We start from the raw sequence: 27,887 nt of genomic DNA, 5'->3' as shown, positions 1-27,887 counted from the left end.
CAGACCTAACCTACCCTGACGAGGGGCTGGCCAGACCTAACCTACCCTGACGAGGGGCTGGCCAGACCTAACCTACCCTGACGAGGGGCTGGCCAGACCTAACCTACCCTGACGAGGGGCTGGCCAGACCTAACCTACCCTGACGAGGGGCTGGCCAGACCTAACCTACCCTGCCGAGGGGCTGGCCAGACCTAACCTACCCTGACGTGGGGCTGACCAGACCTAACCTACCCTGACGTGGGGCTGGCCAGACCTAACCTACCCTGACGAGGGGCTGGCCAGACCTAACCTACCCTGACGTGGGGCTGACCAGACCTAACCTACCCTGACGAGGGGCTGGCCAGACCCAACCTACCCTGACGAGGGGCTGGCCAGACCCAACCTACTCCTGACGAGGGGTTGGCCAGATCTCTAACTCCATTCTGGACGTGGGGGCTGACCAGACCTAACCTGATTCCTGGACGTGGGGCTGGCCAGACCTAACCTACTCCCTGACGTGGGGCTGACCAGACCTAACCTACCCTGACGTGGGGCTGGCCAGACCTAACCTACCCTGACGAGGGGCTGGCCAGACCTAACCTACCCTGACGTGGGGCTGGCCAGACCTAACCTACCCTGACGTGGGGCTGATGTAAGGCTGACGTGACTGATGACTTAGATTGCAAGAATAAAAAAAATAAACTAAATAATAAAAATAAATAAATAAAAAATGTATATATATACAGGTTATATAAATAAATAAAATGAAAAAATATAAATATAAAAATTAATAAATAAAATAAAATAAAAATAATAGAATGAAGTAAAATAAAATAATAAAATAAATTAAAACAAAATAAAATAAAATACAATAAAATACAATAAATATGTCCACCTGATCCCCTACCATTGGTGTCTCTCTTTGGTTGATATAAAGAAAACTTGACCAGTCCTCCACAACTCTCCCCGCCAGTGAGTCCAAAGAAACAAACCTAGCGAGCCTCCCAGCCCTCCCTCCTTCCTTCCTTCATTTATTCATTCATTCATTCCTTCCTTCTTTTATTCCTTCCTTCCTCCCCTCCCCTCCTTCCTTCCTTCATTCCTCCCCGCCCTCCTTCCTTCCTTCCTTCCTTCCTTCCTTCATTCATTCATTTCTTCTTTCCTTCTTTTATTCCTTCCTTCCTCCCCGCCTTCCTTCCTTCCTTCCTCCCCGCCCTCCTTCCTTCCTTCATTCCTCCCCGCCCTCCTTCCTTCCTTCATTCCTCCCCGCCCTCCTTCCTTCCTTCATTCATTTCTTCTTTCCTTCTTTTATTCCTTCCTTCCTCCCCTTCCCTCTTCCTCTCTTCCCTTCCCCTGACAATGACGGCAAGGGAGGGCAGGAGGTAAGGAGGGGAAGGGAGGGGTGAGGGAGGGGTGGGAGGGAGGGGTAAGGAGGTGAGGGAGGGGTGAGGGAGGGGTGAGGGAGGAAGAGGGAGGGGTGGAGGGAGGGTGGCAAGTGCAGGGAATGTTGGCATGATTCACCCAGTTTATTACACACCCGTTGTGGTAATTGTCGCAGCTTCAGGATAATGGCTGTCATGGAGGAGTTATGTCTGACACCACCCCGGCGGCTCCTGACGACGCCCCCCGGTGGTGCCTTAAAGGGGTGAGTGAGTGTCAGGAAGTCCGCTAGTTTCCTAAAACTTTTTCCTACAAAACCTCTATTTAGCGGACTATATAGATATGAAAGTCCGTTATATCGAAGGTCCGTTAGGTATGAAACCCCCAACTAACGGATTATATGGAGATACAAGTCCGGTATATGGAGGCTTAACTGTAAGGCATCGAGGAGGAGCAGAGAAGAGGGTGACTTAGTTACTGGAGGGTGAGGGAGGGTACTAGAGGGTGAGGGAGGGTGAGGGAGAGTACTAGAGGGTGAGGGAGGGTGAGGGAGAGTACTAGAGGGTGAGGGAGAGCTGAGAGGCTGAGGGAGAGTACTGGCGGTGTGTGAGGGAGAGTACTAGAGGGTGAGGGAGGGTGAGGGAGGGTACTAGAGGGTGAGGGAGAGTAGTAGAGGCTGAGGGAGAGTACTAGAGGGTGAGGGAGAGTACTAGAGGCTGAGGGAGAGTACTGGCGGTGTGAGGGAGTTGGCGAGTTTCTACAACCTTTCCCTATAAAGCGCCGAGGAGCAGCTCTGTGTGTGTGTGTGTGTAAACTCTCGTAATGTATGGCGGTGCACACGTGTGACTTCTTCTGTCAGTCTCACCTGTCACCTTGGCGTGTGACGAGGAGACGGGACGTTACCTCAACACAGGATTACGTCTGAGTGTTGACTTGAGACGGTCACACTCAGGACGGCCACACTCAGGACGGTCACACTCAGGACGGCCACACTCAGGACGGCCACTCAGGACGGCCACCTCAGGACAGCCACCTCAGGACAGCCACACTCAGGCGGCCACACTCAGGACGGCCACACTCAGGACGGCCACACTCAGGACGGCCACTTGGTGTACCTGGTGCCAGACACAATCCCCCGCCAGCAGTCTTAACGCATACAATCATGGCCCTTAAGGTCAGAGGTCACAGCCGCCCTTAAGGTCAGAGGTCACGGCCGCCCCTTATACTGTGTGATTCAGGCGTAATGCAGGACACTCCCTCACTTCCTTCCTCTACTGCCCACCAGAGTCCCATTCCTTCCCTCCATCCTCATCTTCCTCTGACAGCTTCCCCCCTCACACTTCTTCCTTCCCCACCTCCTTCCCTCCATATTCTCCCTCCCTCCTTCCCTTCCATATTCTCCTTCCTCCTTCCTTCCATATTCTCCCTCCCTCCTCCTTCCCTTCCATATTCTCCCTCCTCCACCTCCTTCCCCACACTCCTTCCCTCCTCCACCTCCTTCCCTTCATATTCTCCCTCCCTCCACACTCCTTCCCTCCCTCCCTCCTTCCCTTCCATATTCTCCCTCCCTCCTCCTTCCCTCCTCCTCCTTCCCTCCCTCCACACTCCTTCCTTCCATATTCTCCCTCCCTCACACTCCTTCCCTCCCCTCCTCCTTCCCTCCATATTCTCCATCCCTCACCTCCACCATCCTTCCCTCCCTCCACCTCCTCCCTCACCTCCTTCCCTCCCTCACACCTCCTCCCTCCCCTCATTAACAACACATAAAACATCAACAGACATTGATCAACATGGAGGAAAGTCAACCTCACACAGACGAGAACACGTGACGAGATACGTCTTATGAAGAGCACCAACTGGCCTCTACACACGGGAAACTGTCCTGGGTGAACCTAACCTAACCTACACACCAACTGGCGGCCTCTACACAGGGAACTGTCCTGGGTGAACCTAACCTAACCTACACACCAACTGGCGGCCTCTACACGGGGAACTGTCCTGGGTGAACCTAACCTAACCTACACACTAACTGGCGCCTCTACACGGGGAACTGTCCTGGGTGAACCTAACCCAACCTACACACTAACTGGCGCCTCTACACACAGGGAAACTGTCCTGGGTGAACCTAACCTACCTACACACTAACTGGCGGCCTCTACACACGGGGAACTGTCCTGGGTGAACCTAACCTGACCTACACACCAACTGGCGCCTCTACACGGGAACTGTCCTGGGTGAACCTAACCTGACCTACACACTAACTGGCGCCTCTACACACGAGGAAACTGTCCTGGGTGAACCTAACCTGACCTACACACTAACTGGCGCCTCTACACACGGGAAACTGTCCTGGGTGAACCTAACCTGACCTACACACCTAACTGGCGGCCTCTACACACGGGAAACTGTCCTGGGTGAACCTAACCTGACCTACACACCAACTGGCCCTCTACACACGGGAACTGTCCTGGGTGAACCTAACCTGACCTCACACTAACTGGCGCCTCTACACACGGGGAAACTGTTCCTGGGTGAACCTAACCTGACCTACACACTAACTGGCGCCTCTACACAGAAACTGTCCTGGGTGAACCTAACTGACCTACACACTAACTGGCGGCCTCTACAGGAAACTGTCCTGGGTGAACTAACCTAACCTACACTAACTACCGCCTCTACACACGGGGAACTGTCCTGGGTGAACCTAACCTGACCTACACACTAACTGGCGCCTCTACACACGGGAAACTGTCCTGGGTGAACCTAACCTGACCTACACACTAAGCGCCTCTACACACGGGGAAACTGTCCTGGGTGAACCTAACCTGACCTACACACTAACTGGCGGCCTCTACACACGGAAACTGTCTGGGTGAACCTAACCTAACCTACACACTAACTGGCGGCCTCTACACACGGGGAAACTGTCCTGGGTGAACCTAACCTAACCTACACACTAACTGGCGGCCTCTACACAGAAACTGTCCTGGGTGAACCTAACCTAACCTACACACTAACTGGCGGCCTCTACACACGGGGAAACTGTCCTGGTGAACCTAACCTGACCTACACCAATGACGCCTCTACACACGGGAAACTGTCCTGGGTGAACTAACCTAACCTACACACCAACTGGCGCCTCTACACACGGGGAAACTGTCCTGGGTGAACCTAACCTAACCTACACACTAACTGGCGCCTCTACACACGGGGAAACTGTCCTGGGTGAACCTAACCTGACCTACACACCAACTGGCGCCTCTACACACGGGGAAACTCTCATGATTGAGATGGACCTTAACCTAACCTATGCTAACCTCAGTGGATTTAATCTGACCTCAGCGGGGAAAAATAAACACACTGGCTCAAATATTATTCTTAACCTCCAACTCGGTCCTGCGGTACACACCATTTCCCTCTACTGTGTTAACTAAATGTTATACTAAATGTTATACTAAATGTTATACTAAATGTTATACTAACTGTTATACTAAATGTTATACTAAATGACTTTGTTTGAACAGTTAATAAAGATATTTTTTTAAACGAGTCAAAGTAGAATAAAATTACAGATACGAAGACACTCAGACAGACAGACAGACAGACAGACAGACAGACAGACAGACAGACAGACAGACAGACAGACAGACAGACAGACAGACTTTGAAGTAGCTAATGAAAGTGACCCAAAAGACATCACTTACCCCTGGAACCCATTTTAGGGGTCAACAAACTACCCCATGACCCCAGCCCTACCCTGTGACCCTAACCTCTGACCTTACTCTTGACCCTACCCACTGACCCCAGTAGGCCCTAGCCGATGAGTCACTTGGCACCGGTCCGGGAAGCGTCAGGACCATGTGTGGCTTCTATCGATTTTAGAGCAGCCTTCCTGTGTGTGTGTGTGTGTGTGTGTGTGTGTGTGTGTGTGTGTGTGTGTGTGTGTGTGTGTGTGTGTGTGTGTGTGTGTGTGTGTGTGTGTGTGTGTGTGTGTGTGTGTGTGTGTGTGTGTGTGTGTGTGTTGTGTGTGTGTGTTGTGTGTTGTGTGTGTGTGTGTGTGTTGTGTGTGTGTGTGTGTGTGTGTGTGTGTGTGTGTGTGTGTGTGTGTGTGTTGTGTGTGTGTGTGTGTGTGTTGTGTGTGTTGTGTGTGTGTGTGTGTGTGTGTTGTGTGTGTGTGTGTGTTGTGTGTGTTGTGTGTGTGTGTTGATCAGCTTCAGGAGCTGGAGAGAGATACAAGTCTCTTATTACCATGTGTCAAGACTTCAGGGATTAACGCGGGGATTAAGATGGATTACCGGTATAAATAAAGAGGGATTACCCACTACTAAGCGACTTTTCTGACCCCCATGACGGATTACTGGGATTACTGACAGGAGATAAACAGAGCATTGTGTAATAAAGGTGGATTACTGGGGAGATTTAATTAACAACTTTGATATTGGTGGGATTTATGGCGATGATCATTAAAAACGAAAATATACTTGGGATTACTGGGATTGTGCGAAGAGGGATTATTATGACTGATAAGGGGATTACTGGATTTAACGAAGGATTATCACTCAGACGGACCAGAGGATTACTTCTACTGACATGAAGGGATTATTCGGTATGAGAGGGTAATTCTGCGACTGAGGAGGGATTACTGCTGCTGACGAGGGATTACTGGGACTGACAGGATTATTACTCTGACATACAGGGATTCATCGGGCCGACAATTGGATTATTTAGATTAACATAAGGATTATCGTCAAGGATGATCTATAACTAATACTGTTTACGAACGGTGTGTGTGTGTGTGTGTGTGTGTGTGTGTGTTAACCCTGAGCTGCTGCACTGGATATTACACTTAACAATCCGGCCAAACACCTCATAGACTAATTAACCAAACATTGGAAATATCCGGCCAGTTATTGGATAATTAGAAGATGTTCAATCCCCCTACTAACCTAACCTAACCTGACCTGATAATGGCGGCTTGGTCTTGGGTTACTGTGAACGCTGGTTGGGTTAGGTTAGGTTAACCAGACCTTTAACCTTTCTGAGTAAACGTTGTATAATCTACCAGGCTTCATGCAACCTGGTCTGAACCCAACGAGGAAGGAAGGAAGGAGTGAGGAAGGGAGAGAGAGTGAGGAAGGGGGAGGGAGGGAGAGAGTGGGGAAGGAGGAGGGGGAGGAGGGAGGGAAGAGTGAGGAGGAGGGAGGGAGAGTGAGGGAAGGGGAAGGAGGGAGAGAGTGAGGAGGGGTGGGAGGAGAGAGTGAGAAAGGAGGGAGAGAGGGGATTAGTCTAACGTAAAGATATACGTAACTAACTCCAGGTTACATAGTGGATGGATCCCTGGGTAATATATACAGCTCACACAATAGTCTCTGTGTAGAACTGATCACCTCACGACCCCATGTCTACAACTACGACCTGATTTAACTATTATTATTATTATTATTATTTTCATTACTATTATTATTAGTATTATTATTATTATTATTACGACACAAGTACACACACACACACACACACACACACACACACACACACACACACACACAAAGACTTGTTACGGTAGACAACTTTTGGAGTTAGATTGCCCTTGGGGTAGATTGAATTGGTGGTGATGAACAGATGGTGGTGGTCGACAGGTGGTGGTGGTGGTCGACAGGTGGTGGTGGTGGTGTGTGGTAGACAGGTGGTGGTGGTGGTGGTAGACAGGTGGTGGTGGTGGTAGACGGGTGGTGGTGGTGGTAGACGGGTGGTGGTAGACGGGTGGTGTTGGTAGACAGGTGGTGGTGGTGGTCGACAGGTGGTGGTGGTGGTGGTAGACAGGTGGTGAGTGGTGGTCGACAGGTGGTGTGGTGGTGTTGGTAGACAGGTGGTGGTGGTGAGGTGGTAGACCCAGGTGGTGGTGGTGGTCGACAGGTGGTGGTGGTGGTAGACGGGTGGTGGTGGTGGTAGACAGGTGGTGGTGGAGCAGGTGGTGTGGTAGACAGGTGGTGGTAGACGGGTGGTGGTAGACAGGTGGTGTGAGGGTGAGAAGGGTGGTGGTCGACAGGTGGTGGTGGTGGTAGACAGGTGGTGGTAGACAGGTGGTGGGTCTCGCTCACAAACACTAGTTATCATCAGCCTTATTAACCCATAAAACTATACGGTGAAAAAATGTCGGTAATCAATCGTGTGCGTGTGTGGGTGGGTGGGTGTGTGTGTGTGTGCATTGTGTGTGTGTGTGTATTGTTTTTTTGTTTTTGTTTTTGTTTTATCGGGCACCCCCCCCCCCTACATCCTTGTGTAGGTGAAGCGCAGAAGCGTTTACAGCGCCCAACAGGGAAGCATGCTAAGGTCATGCTTGCCTTTATGTCTCATGAGTTAAGGGCGTAGAAGCCTGAAGAGTCAATGGTTTATGTCATCAAGTTATTGGAAGCTCCAACAACTGTCCCTGAATACGAATTCGCTACTTTCGATTTACACCAGGTACCTACTGTACTGCTAGGTGAACAGGGACTAATGGGGGCTAGGAAGTAAGTCCAAACAACTTCCACCGGCCCGGGAATCGAACCCGTGACACCTCGCTTGCGAAGGCAAGAGCGGTACCACTCTACCACCAGCACCCCCTGTGTGTACTGTGTGTGTTGTGTTTGTGTGCGACTAAATCATTCCACAAACATCACATCGACAACGAACACAGAAACAGACCTTTTGTGGTACATAATATTAGCAGTAGCCGCTACACATAATAGTTAGGTTAGCAGTAGCCGCTACACATAATAGTTAGGTTAGGTTAGCAGTAGCCGCTACACATAATAGTTAGGTTAGCAGTAGCCGCTACACATAATAGTTAGGTTAGCAGTAGCCGCTACACATAATAGTTAGGTTAGCAGTAGCCGCTACACATAATAGTTAGGTTAGGTTAGCAGTAGCCGCTACACATAATAGTTAGGTTAGGTTAGCAGTAGCCGCTACACATAATAGTTAGGTTAGCAGTAGCCGCTACACATAATAGTTAGGTTAGCAGTAGCCGCTACACATAATAGTTAGGTTAGGTTAGCAGTAGCCGCTACACATAATAGTTAGGTTAGGTTAGCAGTAGCCGCTACACATAATAGTTAGGTTAGGTTAGCGTGGCGCACACATAGCAGATTAGGTTAGGTTAGCAGTAGCCGCTACATAATAGTTGGAATTGGAGTTAGCGGTAGCCGCTTTACACATAATAGTTAGGTTGGGTTAGCGGTAGCCGCTACACATAATAGTTAGGTTAGGTTAGCAGTAGCCGCTACACATAATAGTTAGATTTAGGTTAGCAGTAGCCGCTACACATAATAGTTAGGTGAGGTTAGCAGTAGCCGCTACACATAATAGTTAGGTGAGGTTAGCAGTAGCCGCTACACATAATAGTTAGGTTGGGATTGTATTAGCCGCTACACATAATAGTTAGGTGAGGTTAGCAGTAGCCGCTACACATAATAGTTAGGTGAGGTTAGCAGTAGCCGCTACACATAATAGCTAGGTGAGGGTGCTTGGTAGCCGCTTTACACATAATAGTTAGGTGAGGTTAGCAGTAGCCGCTACACATAATAGTTAGGTTAGGTTAGCAGTGGCGCTGCACATAATAGTTAGGTTGCTTATTAGCCGCTACACATAATAGTTAGCGGTAAGTATTATTATATATATTTTCTCTGTCAACAAGCTTCTACAGCCCAGTTACTATGGTTCTCCTACTTTGACTAAACTGAACTGAATTAGAATTAAACTGAAAGGTCATCTCAGTCTCTCTCTCTCTCTCTCTCTCTCTCATTTTTCTTCGTTATTCGCCCTCTCCCCCTCCCTCTCACCCTCCCTTCCATCCTCCCTCTCACCCTCCCTTCCATCCTCCCTCTTACCCTCCCTTCCATCCTCCCTCTCCCCCTCCCTCTCTGGTGTTATTGTTTGGTCTCGGCGGAAATTTGAGAAAAAACCTCAATTTATTAAGACAATACCGACGAGCCCTCCGACCTGTCCCTCCCGGCCTGCCCCTCCCGACCTGTCCCTGCCACTAACACAGGACACTCAGTAACCTGCACCATATTCTGGGCAGGTCAGTGGCAAGTCGGGTAAAGGTCAAGGATAAGTCAGGGAAAATCAAGTGCAGGTTAGGAGTGGGTCAGGCCAGGTTAGGAGTGGGGCAGGGCAGGTCAGGGTTTCGTCACCACCACACACCCTCACGCCACCACACACCCTCACGCCACCACACACCCTCACACACCACACACACCCCACGCCACCACACACCCCACGCCACCACGCCACCACACACCCTCACGCCACCACACACCCTCACGCCACCACACACCTCACGCCCACCACACACCCCACGCCACCACACACACCCCCACACCACCACACACACCCCCACACGCCACCATGGTCTCACACGCCACCACCCCACACCACCACACACCCTCACACCACCACACACCCCCACACCACCACACACCCCACACCACCACACACCCTCACACCACCACACACCACACCACCACACACCACCACACACCCCACACCACCACACACCACACCACCACACACCCCACACCACCACACCACACCACCACACACCCCACGCCCACACACCCACACCACCACACACCACCACACACCTCACACAACCACACACCCCACACAACCACACACCCTCACACCACCACACACCCCACACCACCACACACCACACCACCACACACCACACCACACCACACACCTCACACCCACTACCACACTCCCACCACACACACCTCACACCACCACACACCCTCACACCACCACACACCCTCACACCAACTGGCCAGCTTTAAGCGAGGGAAACTTTTACCGGGGCAGTATCCCCCCACCCCCCCGCTGTTGTTATGTCAGGCCGGGTTAACCAATACCTGCCTTCACCTGTAACTATGTCATACCTATGTTAGAACAAAGGTGTTGTGTCGGCCCATTAATTACCTGTGTTACTCTTGTGTTAGGTGTTATGTGACCCAGTTATCTGTCCCTCTGATAGTCTCCAATCCCTCTAATCCGGCCTCCAATCGGGCCTCCAATCCCTCTAATCCGGCCTCCAATCCCTCTAATAGTCTCCAATCCCTCTAATCCGGCCTCCAATCCCTCTAATCCAGCTGCCACTAATCAGACTGACATTCCCTTTGGCCCGGCTGACAACATTACTCCTAATCTGGCTATTTCTATTTCTAATCCGGCTCAAGTTTAATATCCGACCGCCATTACCACTAATCCACCGTCTAGCTCTCTCTTCGTGACAAGTGTGAAGGTGCAAGAGAGAATTCAATGAAGATTGACATATGAGAGAGAGAGGAGCCAGGGTTCAGCTGCAGCAACAGTTCTCTAGTGGGTCATTAGTTATCTTGTTCACCCCCCACCGGTACAGCGGCGGGTGGGGGAGACGTCTTGGCCAATACGCTAACCATAATCTACCACCCACGACCCCACCACCACCCACGCCGTCCCCACCCGACCCCCACCACCACCCGACCCCCCACCACCCGGCCCACCACCACCCGACCCCGCCACCACCCGACCCCACCACCCCCCCACCACCCGGCCCCCACACGACCCCACCACCACCCGGCCCCACCACCGACCCACCACCCGCTACCACCCGACCCCACCACCACCCGGCCCCCCCACCACCACCTTACCACCCGTCTCCTACCATGACCCCCACCCGGCCCCACCACCACCCGGCCCCCACCCGACCCCACACCCCCAGCCCCCACCACCACCCGGCCCCTACCACCCGGCCCCCACCGTCTCCCCAGGCTTGAGTAATGTTCCATAAACCCTTGAGTACGATGGCTTATCCCTGTACTCATGGCATTTAAGTCACTGTATTCAAGGCATTTAAATCACTGTACTCAAGGCATTTAAGTCACTGTATTCAAGGCATTTAAGTCAGTGTACTCAAGGCATTTAAATCACTGTACTCAAGGCATTTAAATCACTGTACTCAAGGCATTTAAGTCACTGTACTCAAGGCATTTAAATCACTGTACTCAAGGCATTTAAATCACTGTACTCAAGGCATTTAAATTATCGTACTCAAGAGGTTAAAGCTTACAAGACTCAAGACTTTCTCCAACAAGCTGGACGTATTTTGGGACTTTTCTTTGTTGACGGTCTTGAGAGCCTTGGGACTTGTACTACTGAAAGACCTTTAAAGACTCAGATGAACCCAGAGAGTCTTGGGAGGGAAGGAGAGGGAGGGAGTGAGGGTGAGGAGGGAGTGAGGGGGAGGGAGGAGTGAGGAGAGGAGGGGGTGTGAGAGGAGGGGGTGAGAGGAGGAGGGGGAAGGAGTGAGGGTGAGAGTGGATTTATGAGGGGGGGTGAGAGGAGGAAGAGGGAGAGTGAGGGAGAATAGTTATGAGGGGAGGGAGTGAGGGGGAGGAAGAGGAGTGAAGGAAAACTTTACGCGGTTACAAACAAACTTACACACTTGGTCAAACTCGATAGGTGAAGTTTAAAGATTTCTCAAGAGGATACAAATATTCTGGAACACAGCCCGAATGTTCCTTTAGTTACTTATATACCACCTGACTCAAGGAACACCGCCCGAATGTTCCTTTAGTTACTTATATCCCACCTGACTCAAGGAACACACTAACTTATATCAGGTAACAATACTTCAAGCTCTCCTACACACCTGGCTGAAGCTAACAATTAATTCTTTATTTACCTGTGAGAACGACAAGAATTTCTCAGAGGTTTAAATTGCCACAGAGACTCTCAGGTAATATTATTTTAATATTTTATAGCCATACAAGATAACGATGTTGTGTTTACTGATAGTTAGGTTAGGTAAGTGGTAGGTTAAGTTAGAGGCAGGTTAGGTTAGAGGTAGGTTAGTGGTAGGTTAAGTTAGAGGCAGGTTAGGTTAGTGGTAGGTTAAGTTAGAGGCAGGTTAGGTTAGAGGTAGGTTAGTGGTAGGTTAAGTTAGAGGCAGGTTAGGTTAGTGGTAGGTTAAGTTAGAGGCAGGTTGGGTTCAAGTGGGTTAGTGGTAGGTTAGTTAGAGGCCGGGGGTAGGTTGGTGGTAGGTTAGGTTAGAGGCAGGTTAGGTCAGGTTAGGTTAGAGGTAGGTTGGTGGTAGGTTAGGTTAGAGGCAGGTTAGGTTAGAGGTAGGTTGGTGGTAGGTTAGGTTAGAGGCAGGTTAGGTCAGGTTAGGTTAGAGGTAGGTTGGTGGTAGGTTAGGTTAGAGTTAGGTTAGGTTAAATAAGCAGGTGTATCTAATCTTCAGGTGATTCGTTAGTTAATTTAAAAGGATATAATATAATTTAAGTAAAGGTTATCTCACTATGAACACACACACACACACACACACACACACACACACACACTACACCTTCCGGCAGTCATTGTTCTCACTTCACACACGACTCACTAAAACATTTCTTACTGGGTTGGTGTAATAAAATAATATATAATAATAAATATACAATATTCCTCACAGTAAATATTTGATTATAAAAAAACATTTAATATAGATAACTAAATATTCCATCCAGCGGTCAGGACTAAACACTAATGAGTTAAATCTTCCTTACAGTATTAATTACACTCATTAATCATTATACATCCTTCACCAACTATTAATATTTCTATCCCATCATTAACATATAAAACAATTCCAAACCAGCGCTAATATTAACCTTTTTCACCCAGCGCCCAACACAACCAACTCTTCATCAACAATACTCTTCAACCAGTGTTATTTTCAGTCATAATATACCATATACGTTACACAACCCGACGGTCACATTAATATTCATAACTTCCCCAGAAACATTAACATTCTGAATTAAATACCAAAGTCTTTTAATAAGTCTACAGCGGCCAAAACATGACGTCACTCACCCTTCGCCACTAACTTGTATCAACGCGCCATAATATTTCTTATAACTTTTCTTCCACTGCTAATTTCTAATCTCTCGTTTTTTACCCACCGATTAATTAACATTCCTGGTCCCTTTCACCCTCCCTCTCACCACCTACCTCCCTCTCAACACCTACCTCCCTCTCAACACCTACCTCCCTCTCTATTTCTCTCCCCAGCCTTTCGTTAACTATTTCTCCTTAACTTTCCCTCTACTCCCTCTAATTTCTCATCACACATTATACCCACTCAATTAACATCCCACTCACTATTCCCCCCTTCCCTCCCTCTCTCCCTCCCACTCACTTCCCTCTCCCTCCCTCTCCCTCCCACTCACTTCCCTCTCCCTCCCACTCACTATTCCCCCTTCCTCCCTCTCTCCCTCCCTCCTATTCACCCCTTCCTCCCTCTCCTCCCTCAGCCTCTCTCCTCCACTCACTTCCCTCTTCCCTCCCACTCACTATTCCCCCTTCCCTCCTCTCCTCCCCTCACTTCCCTCTCCCCTCCCTCACTTCCCTCTCCCTCCCTCTCCTCCCACTCACTTCCTCTCCCTCCCACTCACTTCCCTCTCCCTCCCTCTCCCTCCCACTCACTTCCCTCTCCCTCCCTCCATTTAACCAGATTTGCTACGTGCGTTTCCCCCTCCTAGAGCGAGCCTTGGGGGAGACCTACACAATAGCCACCATTATAACCTCGTGTTTGGTCAGGTCTGCTCAGTCTGCTTCAGTTTTCCCTTCCGTTCCCTTTTTTTCTCATTTTGTTTCGCTGTTTCAGAAGTTTCAGCGACTGTTTACTTTTGTATAGTTTTGCTCACAAGAAAAGAGGAAAGTATTACTTATTTTTCTTTTGTTTATGGCTTTTGTTAGTAATTATTTAGATATCAAAACATACAGGTATTTTTTTTAAGAGATTAATATACTTAGGCTCGTGGTCCCTTGAGAGATCTTGTATGTAAAGGTTTAAGGCGAGATTCTGGGGTCACCTAACTAGTCAAGAGCGGTGGAAATATTACATAAAATACAGCCATTATGTGTATACTCACCTTCGTCTACACACTCCCATTTGTACGTATACATACATACACACTACCATACATACTCATACAAACAAAACATTAAGCGACTGGTTAAGGAATACAAGGGCAGGTAGGTTGACAGGTACACACGGGCAGGTAGGTTGACAGGTACAGGTACACACGGGCAGGTAGGTTGACAGGTAAGTACACACGGGCAGGTAGGTTAACAGGTACACACGGGCAGGTGGGTTGACAGGTACCAGTGCACACGGGCAGGTAGGTTAACAGGTACACACGGGCAGGTGGGTTGACAGGTACAGGTACACGGGCAGGTAGGTTAACAGATACACGGGCAGGTAGGTTAATACACACACGGGCAGGTAGGTTGACAGGTACACAGGGCAGGTGGGTTAACAGATACACTTGGGCAGGTAGGTTGACAGGTACAGGTACACACGGGCAGGTAGGTTGACAGGTACACACGGGCAGGTAGGTTGACAGGTCAGGTACACACGGGCAGGTAGGTTAACAGGTACACGGGCAGGTGGGTTGACAGGTACAGTCACACGGGCAGGTGGGTTAACAGGTACACACAGGGCAGGTGGGTTGACAGGTACAGGTACACACGGGCAGGTGGGTTAACAGGTACACGGGCAGGTGGGTTGACACAGGTACACACGGGCAGGTAGGTTGACAGGTCAGGTACACACGGGCAGGTGGGTTAACAGGTACACACGGGCAGGTAGGGTTGACAGGTACACACGGGCAGTTGGTTGAAGTCAGGTACACAGGGCAGGTGGGTTACAGGTACACGGGCAGGTGGGTTGACAGGTACAGGTACACACGAGCAGGTGGGTTAACAGGTACACACGGGCAGGTAGGTTGACAGGTACAGGTACACACGGGCAGGTGGGTTGACAGGTACCACGGGCGGAGTGGGTTGACAGGTACACACGGGCAGGTAGGTTGACAGGTACACACGGGCAGGTGGGTTGACAGGTACACACGGGCAGTAGGTTGACGGAGTTACACAGTGGGCAGGTAGGTTGACAGGTCACACGGGCAGGTGGGTTGACAGGTACAGGTACACACGGGCAGGTAGGTTGACGGTACAGTAGGGCAGGTGGTTAACAGGTACACACGGGCAGGTAGGTTGACAGGTACAGGTACACGGGCAGGTGGGTTAACAGCACAGACGGAGTAGGTTATGGGTACAAGTTCACGGGCAGGTGGGTTAACAGGTACACACGGGCAGGTGGGTTGACAGGTACAGGTACACACGGGCAGGTGGGTTGACAGGTACACTTGGGCAGGTGGTTGACAGGTACACGGGCAGGTGGGTTGACAGGCACACGGGCAGGTAGGTTGACAGGTACACACGGGCAGGTGGGTTGACAGGTACAGGTACACACGGGCAGGTAGGTTGACCAGGTACCAGGGCAGGTGGTTGGGTAGGTACACACGGGCAGGTAGGTTGACAGGTACGACTTGGGCAGGTGGGTTGACGGTACAGGTACACACGGGCAGGTGGGTTGAGTGGTACACACGGGCAGGTAGGTTGTGGTACACAGCGGAGTAGGTTGACAGGTACAGGTACACACGGGCAGGTGGGTTGACAGGTACACACGGGCAGGTAGGTTGTGGAACGGGCAGGTAGGTTGACAGGTCACCGGGCGGTAGGTGACAGTGTGAACACGGGCAGGTGGGTTGACAGGTACACACGGGCAGGTAGGTTGACAGATACATGGGTGGAGTGGGTTGACAGGTACAGGTCACACACGGGCAGGTGGGTTGACAGGTACACGGGCAGGTAGGTTGACAGGTACAGACACACACGGGCAGGTGGGTTGAGGTACAGACACACGGTGGAGTAGGTTGACAGGTACACACGGGCAGGTAGGTTGACAGGTACACACTGGGCAGGTGGGTTGACAGGTACACACGGGCAGGTAGGTTGACAGGTACACACGGGCAGGTGGGTTGACAGGTACACACGGGCAGGTGGGTTGACAGGTACACACGGGCAGGTAGGTTGACAGGTACACACGGGCAGGTGGGTTGGGGGTACACTGGGCAGAGTGGGTTGACGGATTACACACACGGTAGGTTGACAGGTACACACGGGCAGGTGGGTTGACAGGTACACACGGGCAGGTGGGTTGACAGGTACACACGGGCAGGTAGGTTGATCAGGTACACACGGGCAGGTAGGTTGACAGGTACACACGGGCAGGTAGGTTGACAGGTACACACGGGCAGGTGGGTTGACAGGTACACACGGGCAGGTAGGTTGACAGATACACAGGGCGGTAGGTTGACAGGTACACACGGGCAGGTAGGTTGACAGGTACACGGGCAGGTAGGTTGACAGGTACACACGGGCAGGTAGGTTGAGGGGTAAACAAACAACGGTAAAATAAATAGTATAGAAAATCCACAACATGAAGTCAATTAAGTTTACGTCAATTAGCGGCCAGCGGAACTATTGCTGTGTACACCAGGCAGCCGCGCACACACACGGCCATACACTGCGACACACACACACACACACACGGCCATACACTGCGACACACACACACACACACACACACGGCCATACACTGCGACACACACATACAGACTCACACAGCGACACATCCACCTCACAACAACATTATCCCTCTATAATGTCAGATGGTTGTGTACACAGCCTCTGACCTATGGGATAATGTTACAATGTTACCCAGCCTTTGTGACACTACACTACGGTATCAACTGTCTATTATTTAACAAGAGAACAATAGCAGTGTTACCAGCTGGTTTAAAAAATGACTTTGTTTATGTTTCCTCATGTGAACGATACATATTGCTGCCTCTCATACATCTGTTGATAGAAGAACTAGGGCGTGAGTTATAGTGAAGCCTTCATATAACGAACGAAAACAAAGTAAAGAGCAAAGAGAAGAAACAGCAAGAACGAAACACACGTATGAGAAATTAACAAAAGAAGTGAAGGAAGGAGGGTGGCGGGGGGTACAGGAGGAGGAGGGGATAGGAAACAAGTCAATCGTGAACCTATTCACTGACGGAACGCACCAAGATCATTTTCCCAACTGATGACACACGGTGAGACTTTCCGAGAACAGATCAGGTATAAAGGCTCGCAAGTTACCTGTAACGTGGAGGGCAGTGCAAATATCTCCCCTGCAGGCTCAATCTCCAGTCTCAATACTTCGTCCCTTTTTATTTCCCTCGCTGGGTACGTGTATCTCTGTTATTTCCCTCCCTCGCTGGGTACGTGTCTCTGCACCATATGACACCCTCAAGCAGTGCCATACAGACTCAGTTGTGGCGCGGAGTTAGATCTCTCACACACCAACATAAGGAGTCCCACAAACTACATGCCTGAGCCTTAACTCTCAAAGGCTCGTACGATTACTCATCCTCCCGCCTTAGTGGTGGCTGGGGGGTGCAAGGAGGTGCTAGTGTGTTGAACGGGCTGGGGTGTAGGTGGTGGGAGGATGGTGGTGGTGGGTCAGTTTCCGTCTCTGTTAAAAATCTTCAAAGATACTGAGGTAATTAAGTCAAGTTTGTGTCTGTCATTAGTTGTATTATTTACCCGGCAAAGACTCCTGTCCTGGCCGTGTAAACATTAAACTTAAGACGAATACAACTCCCACGATCTGTTGATGCTGTCCTGCTGCTCATAATACTAGCTTCTCTCTGTCAAGGTAACAGTAGTCCCTCTTGGTAATACTAGCTGCTAATAGAAGGTCCTGCTGATGACTTTAATTCAAGCGTTGATAAGTGTTGTTGCCAAGAGAACCTAACCTAACCTACCCTAACACATAACCTACCTAACCTAACCTAACTAACTTCCCTAACCTAACCCCACAACCTAACCTAACCTACTAACCTACCTAACCTAACCTAACCTAACCTAACCTACCCTACCCTACCCTACCCTAACTTTATCTACATTGTGTTCTACGACTTTTTCCCCGAGCCAAAATGCTGACTTTTCTTGTGGCGTTATCCGTACACCTCCTACACTACATCTGTGCACCATTATAGATCATTATGGCTACACTTCCTAATGAAATCCCAAGTTTAATAGAAAATTAAGATTAAACCGATAAGTTTGTGTGTTGGCAGGACAAGGAGCCTAATGACCACCTGCCTTAATGATTCCCAACAAAGAGGTCTCTTTTTTTTTTTCTTAACAATTGGGAAATAAAAAACAAGACTATCCCTAAATTTGTCCAGTATAGTTGAGGGTCAGTTCATACATATCCCAGTATAGTTGAGGGTCAGTTTATACATATCCCAGTATAGTTGAGGTCAGTTTATACATATTCAGTATAGTTGAGGGTCAGTTTACATATCCCAGTATAGTTGAGGTCAGTATATCATATCCCAGTATAGTTGAGGTCAGTTCATACATATCCCAGTATAGTTGAGGATCAGTTTATACATATCCAGTATAGTTGAGGATCAGTTATACATATCAGTATAGTTGAGGATCGGTTTATACATATCCCAGTATAGTTGAGGATCAGTTTATACATATCCAGTATAGTTGAGGGTCAGTTTATACATATCCCAGTATAGTTGAGGTCAGTTTATACATATCCCAGTATAGTTGAGGTCAGTTTATACATATCCAGTATAGTTGAGGTCCAGTTTATACATATCCGTATAGTTGAGGTCAGTTCATACATATCCCAGTATAGTTGAGGATCAGTTTATGCATATCCCAGTATAGTTGGTGTTTTTGTTGTTGGGTGTTTTGTTGTTGGGGGTTGTTGTTGGGTGTTTTTGTGTTGGTTTTCCGGTATAGTTGAGGGTCGTCATACTATCCCAGTATAATTGAGGGTCAGTTTATACATATCCCAGCATAGTTGAGGTCAGTTTATACATATCCCAGTATAGTTGAGGTCGTTTATACATATCCCGTTGTTGGGTGTTTTTGTTGGTTAGGTCAGTTTCATATCCAGTATAGTTGAGGGTCAGTTTTGTGTTGGGTTTTTGTTGTTGGGTTTTTGTTGGGGTGTTTTGTTGTTGGTGTTTGTTGTTGGGTTTTTGTTGGGGTGTTTTGTTGTTGGGTGTTTTTGTTGGGTGTTTGTATAGTTGAGGTCAGTTTATACATATCCCAGTATATAAACATGAGGAAATAACAGAAAATTGTATAATAATGACACAGAATTCTTAACGAAGGTAAATTTAACTTTCTCTTAAACAACTTAAGTGTGAACAAAGCTACAGAAGAGTTCATCACAACAACAACAGCTAAGTTCTTTATGACTGAAGGAACCTCTGGCAGTGTCAACATCTATACTATATAATATATTACCTGTTGATGATATGAAGATAATTATATATTTCAAGATATATTAAACAGTTGTACCATATCAGTAAATATATCGTTATTTTCCCTCCTCGTCCACACCTTAATAAAAAATGAAAATAATTAGTTTTTTCCCCTTTACTGCTTTTTAATTACTTCAGTAAATGGCATCCTGTGGCGTCATCACATCGTCACATCTTGGGCGTCACTTCAACACATCCTGGGCGTCACTGGCATCCTGGGCGTCACTCACAACACATCCTGTGGCGTCCAACAATCCGGTTACTCACAACATGTCCCGGGCGTCACTCAACACATTCTGGTGTCACCACAATACATCCTGGGCGTCACTCAACACATCCTGTGTCACCTCACATCATCAGTGGGTGGACGATGAAACCGGTGTAGAGTTACCAAAAAGGCGAGAAGTTACGTGTTATTAAATTATTAGAGCAGCGGTGGCGGCCGTGTGAGCAACAGCCCAGCATCAACCTCGTCAAAGTGGTGTGTCTGCCCGTCACTCGACCTGCCCTGTCATCATAAAATACCTCGGTAAAGGTAAGCCTACGCTCTGAAATTATTGCTATGTCGAGAACGAAATAAAATTACACGGTTTTATATGTAAAAAATGTGCTTCACCATGACTATATGACTGTTAAAATGTTCAGTTTTGTTATAAATACTGTAGTGGATAAAGACGTCACGCACCCAGCTTCAGTTCCTAGCACTGACCGACAAAAAAATTGAACTATTATATTTTCTATTTCTGGCATTGATAACTTGTGTAGTTAAAGTGAACCACCTGGTATCTAAATATACTACAACTGAAATATTTTACACAAATTCAAAAAAACACACACACACACACACACACACACACATGTCATCAATAATATTATCATTGTGTCTTTATTTTTCTCTATTGTTTATAAGAAATGAGGAAATAAACTTACGCTAGAAACAACTATAAGGGGTGAGGTTACTGATGGGTACCAGTGGACAATCAACTTGCAACAAAGTAATGGGTGAAGACCTGCCGCCCGGATAGCTAGTAAGCTATGGGTGAAATGATAAATTAAACTGTAATTTAATCGTCACTGCCTATGAACCAACCACATGAACTAAGAACTTAAATTTTCCTGCCTTTGGGACGATATGAAATCGTTCCATTATTTCCTTTGTTTTGCGGGTGGGCGTTTAGAGCCATGTTTATGTGTAAAAAAAAAATGGTTGCCCCTCGTGTAACGAGGATGGCTGACCCTAGGGCCAACTAGGCGTTAATTTGCTTAAGGTATAGAAGAAGCTTGCCAACACAACAACCACACCCCCGAGTTAACGAGCGTGTATGATCCAGTGTCGTTGAATAGTCCGAGAAGACCGACAATCCCGTCAACTGCACTCGCTAACCATTACCCCGGAAGACGATCCGCAAATCAATTCTATAGGTCCTCAATTGCTGCTGGGTAGACAGAGGCAAGTGGCGTAAAGAAATTTTCTGCGCCACCTAGCGAACCACATCATGTTGGGTGGTGGCACTGAAACACAGAGGTGAGTGTAGTTCCTAAATTTGGGATGTTTGAGCCTATTATTCATTATCTGAAGGATATATAGACTTATTTTATTTGTGTATATGACCTGAGGATAAGTTAAGTATCGTCAAGCATCTTTTGTGTTGAACTTACTGTTTGCCTCACGAAAATAACTGCTTCGGGGTCCCATCACTCCTGGTTGGGTGTTGTGACGTCAACATTGCCCCATGGAAAGTGAATTATCGCTAAGAACTCTACATGGAAGAGTAAAGAAAAGATAGTATTGGACGGAAGTTCTTTGAAGACCTTGGAGTTGGGAGAAGATGAGTCTATTATGTAGAGTGATGAAGCCAAGGGAAGCAAAAGTGAGAAAAATTCAGCTGGCAAGAGGACAGTGAAAGCGGAGAAGTAAGAGAGGAGAAGAGACAAAAAATCTAGGACAAAAAACGTGTGTGGCTGGTAATAACAATGGAAATAACAGAAAGGAGATAGTGGAGAATGGATCAAGAACAGAGCAAAGTATGGAATTTGAAGGAAGCAGACAAGAACACACACAAGGTGAAGTTGGTCGTGTCAGGAAGAGATTAATTTTTCCACAGTCATGCCTGATGACCTTCCTTGAAAAATTAAAATGGGCAGTACAACTAGGACGGGAGCATCGCAGCTTTGAGCCTCTTTTGAAAGAAGGCACACACAAGCCTTATCTTACAGTGGGGACCATGGAGGCTGTGGAATTGTTGACAACTGTTGGGTACAAGGGATTACTGATGGTTTTGCCAGAGGAGAGCGACATACTACTTACAAAGGTTATAATCTTCAGGTACCCTGTAATACTAGATCCAGAATACTTATTGGATGACGAAAGATTTGTTTGGGTCAAGAGGCATTTAATAAGGGGCGAAGAGAGAAGCCAGGTTATTGCTCTAATGAGAGGAAAGGTTCCAGAGAAAGTGTTCATCACAGGAGCAGGGTATAGGAAGGTGGCACTATATGTGGAGGGACCAATAATGTGTCTCAAGTGTTGCAGATGGGGACATAAGGCCTGGAGCTGTCAACTGGACCCACGTTGTAGATTCTGTGGGAGAAGCACGAATCTAGCAACTGTAAGGACAAGATCAATGCAGGAGAGAAAGTGAAGCCTTGTTGTTGTAATTGTGGTAAAACTCACAATGCTAGTTCAATTGCATGCGAGATGAGGCCACGTATGAGAAGTGACCAACAAAGGAATTATTCAGAGAACACTGAAGAAGTACGCTGTGGTCTGACAGTGACAAGACAGCAGGAGAACACACAGACAGTGGAGACAGTGATCCCTGAGAATGCCTGGCATGAAGATTCAAGAAGGATAAGGACTGCGCTTGTGGAAGGAACTAACAGGAACTATACTACAAAATGTAATCTGGCAGACTGGTGTACAGCTGTTCAGAAAAGTTGTATGAATCCACCCTGGGAAGAACGAGATGTAGAGTTAGACGTAGTGCCTCTCACAATGAAGAAATCATTACATGAACCAGGACAGTTAAGGGCTTTATATGGGAATAAGATTAGTAATTTGCCTAAATTAAACACATTGCATGTATATTGTGACGGTTCAGTTATGTCAGGGCAGGGTGCGGGATCCTTATAAGACAGTACACAGAACAAGGAAATGATGACATCAAAATTGGACTTCGGTTGAGCAGTTTTATTTCATCAACACAAGATGAGTTATATGCAATGTTAGTAGGATTGGAAAATGTTGTAAAGAGGTATAAAGATGCATATTTTTTTGTTGATAGTAGGGCAGCTTTGGATTCTTTGAACAGTGGGAGTCCAGTCTTTGGACACATTATTGGTTCATGTAGAAAATTAGTAAATACAATAAGGAAAAATGGCCATAATGTTCAATTTGTATGGGTCCCTTGGGGATTGATCTTAATGAAGTAGTAGATATAATAGCAAAAAGAGCCACGGAAAAGGCCGAGATCGACGTAATATGTACTAAAACCTTGAAGCAATTAAGGAGCAAATTACGGAAAATACAATCAATACAAGATAATTTCAAAAGGAATGAAATATACGAGAAAAGTGAACATTACCATCATGAACACAAAATTTACATATGGGAAAGATAGGAGTAGGTGGAAAGATTCAGTGTATATGAGGTTAAGATTAGGATATAAATATTATTGGGAGCTGAGAGAAGTGAACAGGATAAAGAATGTAGAGTTTGTAGAACACCCAGATCCCACATTATATACTGGAATGCCCATTGCTTAATGTATATAGAAATGCCCATATAAATAATGTCCCCATGCAAATAGAGTGGATGTTTGGAAATGGGAAAATCGATGAAATATTAAAGAAATATAGAAATTTTGCATCTAGAATATAACTATGTATTATAACTAATTATATGAAATATTAGGGATTTATGTGAGTCCTGAGAGGGACATTCCTGGACTGGGGATGACTTATGTCACTTCATCCCTTTAAGATGTATTAATGTTTTTTGTATCTTAATAAACGTATCAATCAATCAAAACCTAGCGAACGTTGAAGTGAGCGTGAAATATGTGAACAGACCGCCGGCACACCAGCGACATTTATAAAGCAAACATCCAAGTGATAGGTATGTCATGTGAACAGCCCAACCTAATAGTTATTTAATTCTTGGAAATTTGTCTTCAGGATTAGTTTTCTGCACAAGTATTAATACAGTGGTAGTGGTGGTGGTGGTGGTAGTATAATGGTTATTGAATTCTTGTGAGATTGTGAGGGTGTTGTAAACAAAATACTCATCACCAATCAACCACAGTCCTCCACTGAAGTGAATCGAATTCAGCGGCTGGAGGCGTGGTGCCGCCCCTTCCTATAGCTCAGCTGGCGGTGCCTAAAGAACCTTGGCGGCGTCCAAGGACTATCATAAGGAACTATTACTCTTGCGGGAATAATTCAATCTGTGGTGGAATTCTGTCGATTGAGAAATTATTGGGCAGGGTTTTTATCCATGTGTTTTTATCCTGAGGAGAATTTTGTCTATGCGCCACAATATCGTGTAAGCCTCCCCACTGCTATGGCTTACATACCATTAGTTCATGAAGAATTAGCATAATATATATACATATGGGTTCGTACCCTCTCAACCTGTTACTCCTACGGCCCACCCTCCATGGTCCCTCCCTCCCCTTCCCTTCCTTAACCCTGACCATAACCGGATACCCTGGTGGCTTATATCTTAACCACCACCAGATAACTTAGCTACCCGGTGCTCCAGTGAGGATTTTCAGCTTCTCGCCCTCAGTTACGACCGGTGTGTGAGGGTCGTTCAGTGGCTGGATTCTCAAAAAGTTCTTTCATTTAACTCTACGTTCACTAGGAATAAGGGAACGCATTTGGCTACGGTAGAATTATTAATATAGTTTCAACACTAATTTACCAGCCATTTCTTAAATGTATATTCATTCTCAGATCTCTATTTAAAGAGAAGGTATAGTTACGATTTTTTTAAGAATCCACACCCCGGTTTTTGTGAGTTCGGTGTAGCCTCTCCTACTTGTAACATCTTTAATAATTGTAAAGACCAAAAGAAAACAAAACTATCCAAACGAGCATAACCACACATCATTATCTGGAGAGAGAGACTTGTGCTCTCAGCTCGAGGCAGTTGCGTGTTGTTCATGTCAACATTACAAGAATCAGCTCTCGTGGTGGAATAAAAAAAAATTATTAAAGAAAGTTGTCAAAACACTGACCTGGTCTTATCTTCAGAGAGGACTAACCACATAGCTACAAGGTATATCCCGGTACACAACTTGTTTACTTGTTTCTTCTGTTATTTAATAGACAAGCACACACACACACGCTCATTAACCATCCAGTACAACCTATTATTCCCACTTGTACAGTACTTAGTGATTTTTTTTCGTTACACAGTTACTCAAGAAAAACACTGTTATATCAAGCGGAATACATTATTTTTGTCATATTTTTTTTCCGTTTTGTGACGCCCGTCTGTCTGTCCGGCTCGTAATTTTTGGTTTCCGAACTGTGACGCTGTTTCCACGCATCACCGATCATGTGACTGCCGGGGTGTTCACTGCGAGAACCAAGATCCTAATGTGGAGCCCATCCACCTTTGGTCTGGGCTGGTTCAATTTACCACTTTAGTGAAATACTGTACTGTATTGTTTTATCTGGTATGAGAAAACTTATAAACGACCCAAGTCAGCCTGAAAGCAGACAGTATCTACTGTATATATTCACTTCACCGCGTAAGAATCATCACTGTAGCCTCGTTTGATTGATTTGTTTATAATTTGCAGTATAGGAGTCATGACCTTGATTTTCAGGCTCAAATCCGCTTTGGACAGACAACCTAAATATTTAGCGAACACTCGGTGAACTGGCTGACACTTCTTCTTTGATTATATAATTTTTTGCACAGCTGTAGCCTAAATATATATGTATGTGTGAATTGTGCGCGCTAAGAGTGCGCGTGATTAATAGAAGGTTTCTTTCTCACGCCATAAAGATAAAATCACGAAATAAAAAGGCTGGTTTGGGGCAGTGTGGCCTGCAATGCTCGCCACCTCCACTTCCCCAACTGTAAGTTAGTTACCCATTCACACCTGGGTGAACTGAGGGCGCCCGGGTGCGTACAGCCAACCCAGAGGGGTACCCTGTATCCCACTCGGCCGCCTCACCCAGATAAAATAATAAACGCAACATTTAACCAATAAGTTTAATCAACTTCTAAACTTAAGACTAGAGATTAATATATGAAAAACGCAAATACTCCAACTGCAATAACAATAAGAATCCTTAATTCAACATTCATTCTTCAGCATAGCAAAATCTAGACTTACCGGTTCAAAAATATACCACTATTGTATTAACAAAAACACAAACTCCCCCGAGACCACATTACGACACACCGCAGCAGAATTATCGCAAGTCGAAATGGAACATAACGGGCCAGGTGAAGATAATGACAGTTATTGACGTATTATCATAATGAATGGCTGGTGACGGAGCATGAAGAGCTGTGTGGCGGTGTGGATATGAATTCATGACTACAAAGGAACACATTGGGTCACTAGATAAGAGGAGTGAATGTGAATGCCAAGGCCTGGGTGTGCCATTTCTCGATAAATGGATGGAAAATGGATTTGTCATTTAAATGTGAATGGTTAGGGTGTGTGTGTGTGCCTGCACATAGATAAGTCACCGGAGAATGGATGAATAAATACGCTTGTACTGCACTTTGCTGGCTCTCTCTGCTTTCTACAGCTACCTTGTGCCACTTAGTAATGACATCAGACAGATAAATAAATAGATGAATGCTTGCGTCTGTGTGGGTATATCACTATAAGTACACGAAGTTATGTCAACTGAAGGTACACTGTCCCTTACGTTCATCGTTCTTTAGCCTATTTATATAATTATCCATGACGTTCAACCCATAGACGGAAGCTGCTGAATTATGTAAGAGCACTGATGTACTATATTCGGCCTACGTGTTATGGTGGTCTATGTATAGTATGCATGTATGCAATATAATTATGTACGTGTTAGGAAGATGAAGTATAGTATGTATACGCCCATATATCCATTATGTTAAACTTGTGTATGTACTAGTTTAAACCTTTGTATATAGTCACAGTATATGCTGGACGTCAGCCTATGAATGTGTTGGATTTATGTGAATATTCATATTGGGATCACTTGAAGATTAGACACCCCAGCTTATTTCATCCGAAGGTCAACCACTCTAAAGTTAACCTAACCTAACCAACCTCCACACCAGGTACCATTAAGTCTTCAAGTATAAGTGTTGACAGACTTATTTTTATGAGAGTACAGATTTATGTGTACATATGTGTTGTGCGTGTACGTGGTGTATGTATGTACGATGTGAGTGTATTTAGGTACGTGTATATTAAATTACGCACAGTGCCTCTTACACCATTACCACCGCCACAAGCACACCATTATTACGTTACCATCACAATCAACTCCACCTAACACACTGCCACACGATCACTATTGAAATGTTACCACATCTCGACACACTAAAGTAACCACAAGCTTCTCTACATTACCACAGCCTTCACACAATACTGTTATAAAATAAAAGTATGTTTAGACAGAACTTCAAATTATTATTTTTTTCTGAAAACGTTTGAATGAGAGGCGAAAAGAGTTTCTCTGCCAATTCACCATTTTTTCTTTTAAAGAATAAATGTCAACACAACTTAAATAATCTGTAAATTACAACATTACAAAATTCTCTTATTTTAATGTGAAGATAAATCAAGGAAGGGGCTGACCTCAAACACGTAATATATTTTCTGAAGATAAATAGCAATACACTGTTATCGATCATTCTCAACCAGCGTCAGACTCATACCTAAATAATTCAGCCTTCATGTAATCAACAATGAGAGTTTTTAAAGGAAGCGAAAGTAGTAGTACTTACCATGATAACAGTAGTGTATGGTAGTCCAAGATGCTAAATGTACGTTTTATTAAAAATCTTCCACCTAAAGCAGTATAAACAAAGTCACAAAAACACCACAACAACATATGTCTTCTTCTCTAAACACAAATAATTATCTATCTTCAATATTATCACCACTAAACATTAAACGAAACACTCATCCACTGAGAAATGTTGCTTCTATCCGCCCGTCTAATAACCACGTCCTCTACCACCACACTGAGATCATCAACAGCGAGGAGGCCTTACAGGGACCTCCATCCTGGCGACCTCTGGCA

At 46.4% G+C, this 27,887-nt stretch overlaps 1 long non-coding RNA gene across 1 annotated transcript in view; it reads right to left on the bottom strand.

The window, feature by feature from the left end:
* LOC121876315 overlaps nt 1-27,887 on the bottom strand; it is a 78,623-nt gene extending 50,736 nt beyond the window's left edge. Inside the window, exon 1 of the long non-coding RNA XR_006090752.1 lies at nt 27,589-27,887. This is a non-coding gene — a long non-coding RNA (uncharacterized LOC121876315). The remainder of the gene's footprint in view (nt 1-27,588) is intronic.

The sequence above is a fragment of the Homarus americanus genome, unplaced genomic scaffold (assembly GCF_018991925.1).
Source record: "Homarus americanus isolate GMGI-L3 unplaced genomic scaffold, GMGI_Hamer_2.0 scaffold34921, whole genome shotgun sequence".
Lineage (NCBI taxonomy): Eukaryota > Metazoa > Arthropoda > Malacostraca > Decapoda > Nephropidae > Homarus > Homarus americanus.
The sequence above is the reverse complement of the archived record's forward strand: the minus strand, read 5'-3'. Positions and strand labels throughout refer to the sequence as shown.